Genomic DNA, 8,029 nt, shown 5'->3' with positions numbered 1-8,029 from the left:
CCGAAAGACATTTAATCTTCTTCCAAGAGAGACTATATTAAAAATGGAAAGACCAGAAAGGGGAGGGGGTGCCTTTGCCAGATGTCAATAAGAAAGAGATTGCGGCCAGGGCTGCAACGTGGCCGATGAGTTCTGCAAGAGGAAGGAGAAGCCCTCTGCACCCTTGTGATTTCATCAGCACATCACTTTGCCCTGGCAAAGAAGGTCAAGTAGAGCTGAATGAATCTGCCTCAGTTCAGCGCAGAATGGCTAGATTGTACATGCAGAGATCATTTCAAATGAGAGCTTGGCTATGTTATAGAGCAGGGATGCTTTGTGTTGTCAAGCTCATCGGTCAGTAAGGACAGGATAAACTAGGTCTGTGGCACACCAAGGCGGTGGTTCTCAGTCTAACCTGATCTGACTGGGTAAACTCTGATGCCATTTCCAGGCACCCAAATAGGCACTGGAAAAGCCATAGCCTTGATGCAAAGCAACCATGAGTGACAGACCTGTGGCATGTCTCGTACTGCAGACTTTACTCAGGGGATTTGCTCATCAGTTTCATGGTTATAAGAATCCCCTCCATATTTTGTTAGTTCCTGGCTGGAGTTCAGCCATATGCTCCTGGAGACAACACTCCTAAAGGAAGGCTTCGGACAACTCTTCCAATCTGGAGCAGGGGTGAATTTGGTGCAAAGTGGAAAGTATTCCTTTCATAAATAGTTGAAAAATAAGAGGAAGTGGAAATATGTCTGATAAGGGTAAAGTTACTGCTTGGATTAAGCTCCCGTGTAGCCAACGAAAGTTGAAGATGAATTTCTTTGTTTTTAGGCTGACATAAAGTGTGTCTACTTTCTAGAATTAATGTAGTTTTAATTGCCATGGTTCAATGCTATGTCATCCTGGGAGTTGTAGTTTGATAGATTCTTTATTGCATTCCCCAAACAGTGCTGGCACCTCACCAAATTATAGCTCCCAGGATTCCATAGCATTGAGCCCTGGCATTTAAAGAGGTGTCAAACTTCATTAGTTTTACTTCTATAGTGTAGATGCACCCCAGGACCATTTCTTGTTTGGACTGCATCAGACTAACATTTAATTATTTATTTATTGCATTTATATACTGCTTTTCTCATCCCTAGGGGACTCAATGCGCTTCACAACATAATCAATGGCAAAATTCAATGCCTCACACGTATAAAATATCAAATCAAAAGCATATAACAATAGATTAAAAACCATTAAAACTATAAAACTATAACAACAATCACAGACCCAACATAAAACCTTTAGACCTTGCATCGATCCTGGTGTATCTTTAGCTACTTTCATATTTCAAGATTTCTGTCATTCATTGAATGCCTGCTTGAACAACCAAGTCTTAAGTTGTTTCTTAAATTTTAAGAGGGAGGGGGCCAATCTAATCTCGATGCGGAGGGAGTTCCACAGCCGAGGGGCCACCACTGAGAAGGCCCTGACTCTTGTCCCCACCAATCACACCTGCAAAGATGGCAGGACCGAGTCCGGACCTCTCTGGCAGATCTTAGTGTTCTAGCTGGCTCATAAAGGGAGATGCATTTGGACAGGTAAGCTGGACTGGAACTGTTTAGGGATTTATAGGCCAAAGCCAGTATTTAAATTCTGCTCGATAGCAGACTGGTAGCCAGTGGAGTTGACGTAACAGGGGAGTTGTATGCTCCCTATACGGCGCTCCAGTGAGCAACCTGGTTGCCACTCATTGAATTCCTTGAAGTTTCTGAACAGTCTTCAAAGGCAACCCCATGTAGAGTGTGTTGCAGTAGTCTATTCAAGATGTAATCAGAGCGTGGACTATCGTGGCCAAGTCTAACTTGCTCAGCTGGTGCACAAGTTTTAAGTGTGCGAATGCTCCCCTGGCCACCACCAAAACCTGAAGTTCCAGGCTCAGTGATGAGTCCAGGAGAATTCCCAATCAGGGGAGTGTGACCCCCATCCAGCACAGGCTGTAACCCTATATCCTGTTTGGCCTTACGACTGACCAGGAGTATCTCTGTCTTGTCTGGATTCAGTTTCAATTTGTTCGCCCTCATCCAGAGCGTCACAGCTGCAAAGCACCAGTTCAGGGCCTGAACAGCCTCCTTAGCAACAGGTGGAAAAGAGTGATAGAGTTGGATATCAACTACGTACAGATGGCATTGAACTCCAAAACTTCAGATGATCTTACCCAGCAGCTTCATTGGGAATTCCACCCAATTCCACCTGAACATCAGGAAGAACTTCCTCACTGTGAGGGCTGTTCGACAGTGGAACTCTCTCCCCCGGGCTGTGGTGGAGGCTCCTTCCTTGGAGGCTTTTAAGCAGAGGCTGGATGGCCATCTGTCGGGGGTGCTTTGAATGCGATTTCCTGCTTCTTGGCAGGGGGTTGGACTGGATGGCCCATGAGGTCTCTTCCAACTCTACTATTCTATGATTCTATGATTCTAACATGGGGGACACTATAGCATCCTGCAGGATCCCACAGGACAATGGCTATTGGTTTTCCCTTTGGAAAATATTTTTATTTTGCAAAAAGCTGAAACCTTATGTGGATTGTGCATTGGACTATTATGCGCTAGAGACTAGAGTTTGAATCCCTGCTCATTTATGGGAAACCCATTGAGTGGTCCTTGGCAAATCACACTTTTTGTGCCTTGGAGAAAGGCAAAGGCACGTCTCTTCTGAACAAATCTTCTCAATAATCCAGATATAGGGTCACCTTAGGGTTGCTATATGTTAGAAGCAACTTGAAGGCACGCAGCAGCAATAACAACCATGTGTGAGAAAGGACATAATCAAATCCAAGAGTTATATCAAGCTGTTCCTGAGAGAGATTTGATTACTGCTTTTGGTTTTTTGTTCTGGCACAAAATTCACTGTGTAGTTTAGAGAAAGCCACTCTTTCATCCAGGGTTCAAATCCCACCTTGTCTGTGTAAATGTATTGGGTGACCTTGGGCAAATTACAGTCTCTCAACCTCAGAGGATGCCAATGACAAACCCCTCTGAATACATCATGCCAAGAAAACCCCATAGTAGGTTTGTTTTAGGATTGCCAGAAGCTGGAAACGTCTTGAAGGCACACAGTCACAACAAAGTATTACTGATATAAGAGAATGTAAATTCTGGATGTAAGCTCATTTGCAATTTAAGTGTAACTTTGTTTTAAGTTGATTTGCAAGAAAAGGTTTATGCAATGGTGATGGAAATGACTTGATGGCACATAGCTACAACAACCCTTTTAACTATTGGTTTTGCTCAGTTACTAGGGAAACTCTAAGGAAGATGGTGTATTGTTTTTAGCACTGTTCACCACATTGAGTCTCTGTTAAGAGAGAAAAAGTGGCACACACACACACACACATATATATATATACACAAATATATTGTTATCAATTTACTTAGATGTAGGAAGAGAGGAAAAGTTGAGCTGGAGAGGAGTTGCAGTTGTAAAGGAATAAGGCAGTGGGATTTTCAGTTATTCATTTAAGATGGGACAAAACAGGTAAAGCCTTTGTAGTATAATTTTAAGGCATTAGCATCTATTAGGGTTTTTTAAATTTAGGATTTTAAGATGGCATTCAAATGTTGCATTACTTAGGAACTTTCCTAGACAATATTAAATGAATTTCTGACAGAGTGAGGATCACAAGACAGTTTTTCTCACTGAAAGAATTAAAATGTGTGTGGATTTATTTCCCTCTGGTGGAGCAAACATAAAACTGCAAATTCTAATTTCAACACTGTATCTTTGTCAAGAGTCAGACGCCAGTTAACATACAAAACAAAGTTTATTCCGAAGATAAGCCAAAAAATAACATAAACACAGGAAATATCCTTGAAACACTTCACTTTTCAGTGTTTCGAGAGTAGATTGGACAATAATAACTCAAAAACGAGCCACGCTAATTTCCCATGCTGGCATTCAATAAAAAACTAAATAACGCTTCAATTCAGCTTTGGAAAACAAATAGAGTTAATTGCTGGAAAATAAACAAACTAGAAAAGCAGTAAAGCTGCTTCCACGGTGCAGATAAGCCGAGAGCCTCAAAGGGATGATGAATAGCCGTCGTCAGAAGAATCCAAGGTCAGGTCAGGAGGCAGCAGAAATTCCGAAAGACAAACCAATAGTCAGAAGCCGGGAGTAGCCGTCAGTCAGAGGGCGTAGACAGAAGCCAGGTCAAATTCAATCCAAAGTCCGAAGAGGGTGCAGTCATCCAAAACAGGTCCACGATAAGACACAGCGAGAGCCAAGCTAGATGATATCAGCAGAAGTTCAGTCTTCATGGAAACACAGAGATCCCAATGGCGCCTCAGCAACACCTTGCCACACGCAAAGTGCAGTGGCCAAACATTCCCATTTTATTCCCCTTCCTCCTGGGTGACCAAACACTCACACCCAAACACCAGGTGTCCCAAATCTACTCAGAGTCTGAACTCCACACAGCTAGAGCTCGTGGATCTGGAGTACCTAGCAATTCGTCGGAGTCCCAATCATCCTGCCCACACTTAGCCCCATGAACACTTAAAGAACCATCCTCCCTTCTCCAAGCATCCCAATTGGGATCAGCTCCTGCAGAAACCCCAGGTTCAGAAGTATCCATAGGCCCCAAATCCCCAGACATCTCCGGTGGCTGTGCCCATTCAGTGCCCGCTTCCCCAGCCACCACCTGTTCCTCAGCATCCATCTCCCCATCTGAATCTTCCTCAGAAGATCCCCCATATAGCTCTCTAAGTCGCTTCCTGCGCAACTCCTCCAGTGAACCCTCATCACGAGGGTTTTTTCTTCCTCTTCGAATTCCATCACCATCAACCATAATCCCCGAAGGCGCAGTCACAACAATCTTCCTACGAATATTCCTGTCACAGAAAAATATAGAAAGATAAAGCTGGGTAGGAGCTGGAACATAACAGTTTTTATAGCTATTGAGTTGGATCCAAACCAATGGGTGCTTTTTAATTCCTACTGAAATTAATGAGATTGAAGCAATGACTAATGTGCTGCATTGCTTTCATGGATGCCTGACTAAACACTAAGAAAAATGTAACAAGGACACTATAGAATTCATGCAGTTTGATACCACTTTAATTGCTGTGGCCCAATGCTATGGGAGCTATAGTTAAGCATTTTCTGCCAAATAGTACTGAATATGCCCAACAAACTGTAAATCCCAGGATTCCATGGTACTAGCCCATGACAATTAAAGCGATGTCAAACTGCATTAAAGTGTAGATGCACACTTAATTATGTTATAAACCCTTCGGAAATTGTACTTTATCCATTAATGTTATTTCTGCACTTTTTAAAAAGGCCACACAGTAGTGTCTCATGCGATCCTTACAACTGGGACTAGTGATTTGGGGTATGTCTACACTGTAGAATTAATGTGGTTTGATACCACATTAACTGCCATGGCTTAATGCTTTGAAATCATGGGAGTTGTAGTTATACTAAACACTTAGCTTTCTTTACTTAACAGTGCTGGTGCCCCACCAAACTGTAGCTCCCATGACTCTATGGCATTGGGCCATGCCAATTAAAGTGGCATCAAAATGCATTAATTCTACTGCATAGATGCAGCCTTAGATTACATCCAGTCCTTTTTACATTTTCCTACCATTAATTAGATAATCTTGGTAATTAGATTATCTAGATAATCCTGAGTGGAAATCCTCTGCTCCTCACTTCACCAAGAAATGACAGATGTGTCTTGTACTTCTGTGTGTATTTTGATGATTTGGCATGGTCATCATTTGAGCAAGGAGTGAGTGGGATGTGCTTGGGAAAGCGACTTTGTTTACATATCTTTGAAGCTACTGCTATCAGTAAGTGCCAGCCTTCCCTTTCAGTGAATAAGATGTTCCAGGTTGCATTTACCCACATGCTTATTTATATCAGCCAGCCAACATGTGATAGTTTGTTTTCACAGTGGCTCTTTTAAATGGCGACGGAGCTGTGCAGAAATGACTGTCCTTTTAAAAATAAATGCCCTACGATCTAAAACCATAAATATATTGCGACAAATACAAATCAACAGGTTAAAAGTAATATATTTTCAACTATTTTTTCTTATGTTTTTTGTCTTAATCAAAATGTTAAACACAAAGCAATTCTTCGTATCCAGATAGTTTTAATGATGAATTTTAAACTTCCACTCTTATGTCTAACCTTTGTTTTGGGTATTTTAATATGTATTTTATGGAAATATGTTTAAATACGTGCATTCTGCAGAGTTTTAAAAAATGGTTATTTGTTTTGGTTATGTGTTTAGCAATGTTGTAACCCACCTGGAGCTGTGAGGAGAGGCGGGTAAGACATAAAATTATTATTGAGTTGCTGTGAATTTTCCGGGCTGTATGGCCATGTTCCTAAAGCATTATCTCCTGACGTTTTACCCACATCTATGGCAGGCATCCTCAGAGCACACCTCACAACCTCTGAGGATGCCTGCCAAAGATGTGGGTAAAGCTTCTGGAACATGGCCATTCAGCCCGGAAAACTCACAGCATATTTAATAATCTAGAGCTGACGTGGTCTATCCAATACAATGGTCAGCTCTGTGGAAAGGAGTGGAAATAAAATAAATAAAATAAAATAAAGAGGAAGGAGGTTTGTGGACAGGATTTTTGTTCTTGTGGCCTACTGTTGGGCTACGACCCATGAGTTGGGAACCACTGCTTTATACTGAAGATGCATAAGACTGATGGCTTTTCCTGAGGTGGTAAATATGACCAAATACAGCCAAATAGTGCCTGGTGTCTCCTTATTTGAAGACATGCTTTCAATGTGCTTCCTTTAAGAATAAAAATGTACATCCCTTGGTCACCATCTGATTACTCCCATGCACTCTATTCAAACTGGTAATACTTCTCTTTTAGTACCCTAGCATTGCTACTGAACAATTTTTATTGTTTGGTGTGAGATGGTTGGACAAAAACATTACACCTGGGCAGATATTTTAGGATAATTTTTCCCTGTGAAATCAAGCCAGATTTAAAGATTTGCTGTGAGTGGATGATTGTGGAGCTTGAGCCATTGCCAAAAGCATTACATTATATAAAGAGTTTTTGTCTTCATTAGGAATTAATCTGTTCTACCCAACTGTCAGCTGGTAATGACCGTTTATTAACATGAGGCCCTAGCTGAACATAGCAATTCGGCATATTTAATTTATATATTGAACTAAATATGAAACACAAACTCACAGATTTTCAAACACATATTCATTTACACACCATTTTTAAGTGTGTATTTTACAACTATGCAGAGACACAGGCTCCTCCACAAACCTCCATGTTCTTTCCTTGTCTCTCTGTGTCTGAATGTTTATCTGCCCCAGTCTGGTGCTGCTTACATCCTCAACTGGCTTAGACAAATGGTTGGCTCAGAATATTCCCAGAAAGTGATGCCTTTTTGCTGCTGTCAAACCCTCTTCCTTTTTGGCACTTGTAAAGTGTGTGTGCATGTTTATATGCATTTATCAGCATGCAATACTGTTCAGCTATCTCAGATTGCCAGACAATAGTTCTCATAAGTATTGATCAGTATAGCCAAGATTGGGATGGTAGTTCAGTACATCTAGAAGCTGTTGCATAGATTAAGCTATAGAAAAAGAATATCTCTACACAATTATTATATTCAATTTTATTTTTTCTTTTCCACCTTTTAAATCTGAATGCCATGATGGAGGCATCTTCCCCAGTTTATCTAAATGAATCTAGTCTTGCCTTATGGCATAAAAAAACAACAAAACAAAACAAAAACCAAAGACATGTCAAGACTCTCCTTTTAAGAAGTGCCAATATGCCTTTCTAGAGCATCTGAAATAAAACATGGCTTTGAGCACATGTACATTTACTTGGAACAAACATTATAGACATATGGCATCATGCCTTTCTCACTTTCAGCATATTTCCAGTACAGATTGGTTTTTCAGCACATCCAGTTTGTATAGCACCTCCCGTTTGTGTAGTATTACATAATAGCTGGATTTACAAAGAACAAAGTAAACTAGATTTTGGTTTATTAGATG

Source organism: Anolis carolinensis, chromosome 1 (assembly GCF_035594765.1).
Source record: "Anolis carolinensis isolate JA03-04 chromosome 1, rAnoCar3.1.pri, whole genome shotgun sequence".
NCBI lineage: Eukaryota > Metazoa > Chordata > Lepidosauria > Squamata > Dactyloidae > Anolis > Anolis carolinensis.
Note: the sequence above shows the minus strand (reverse complement) of the source record.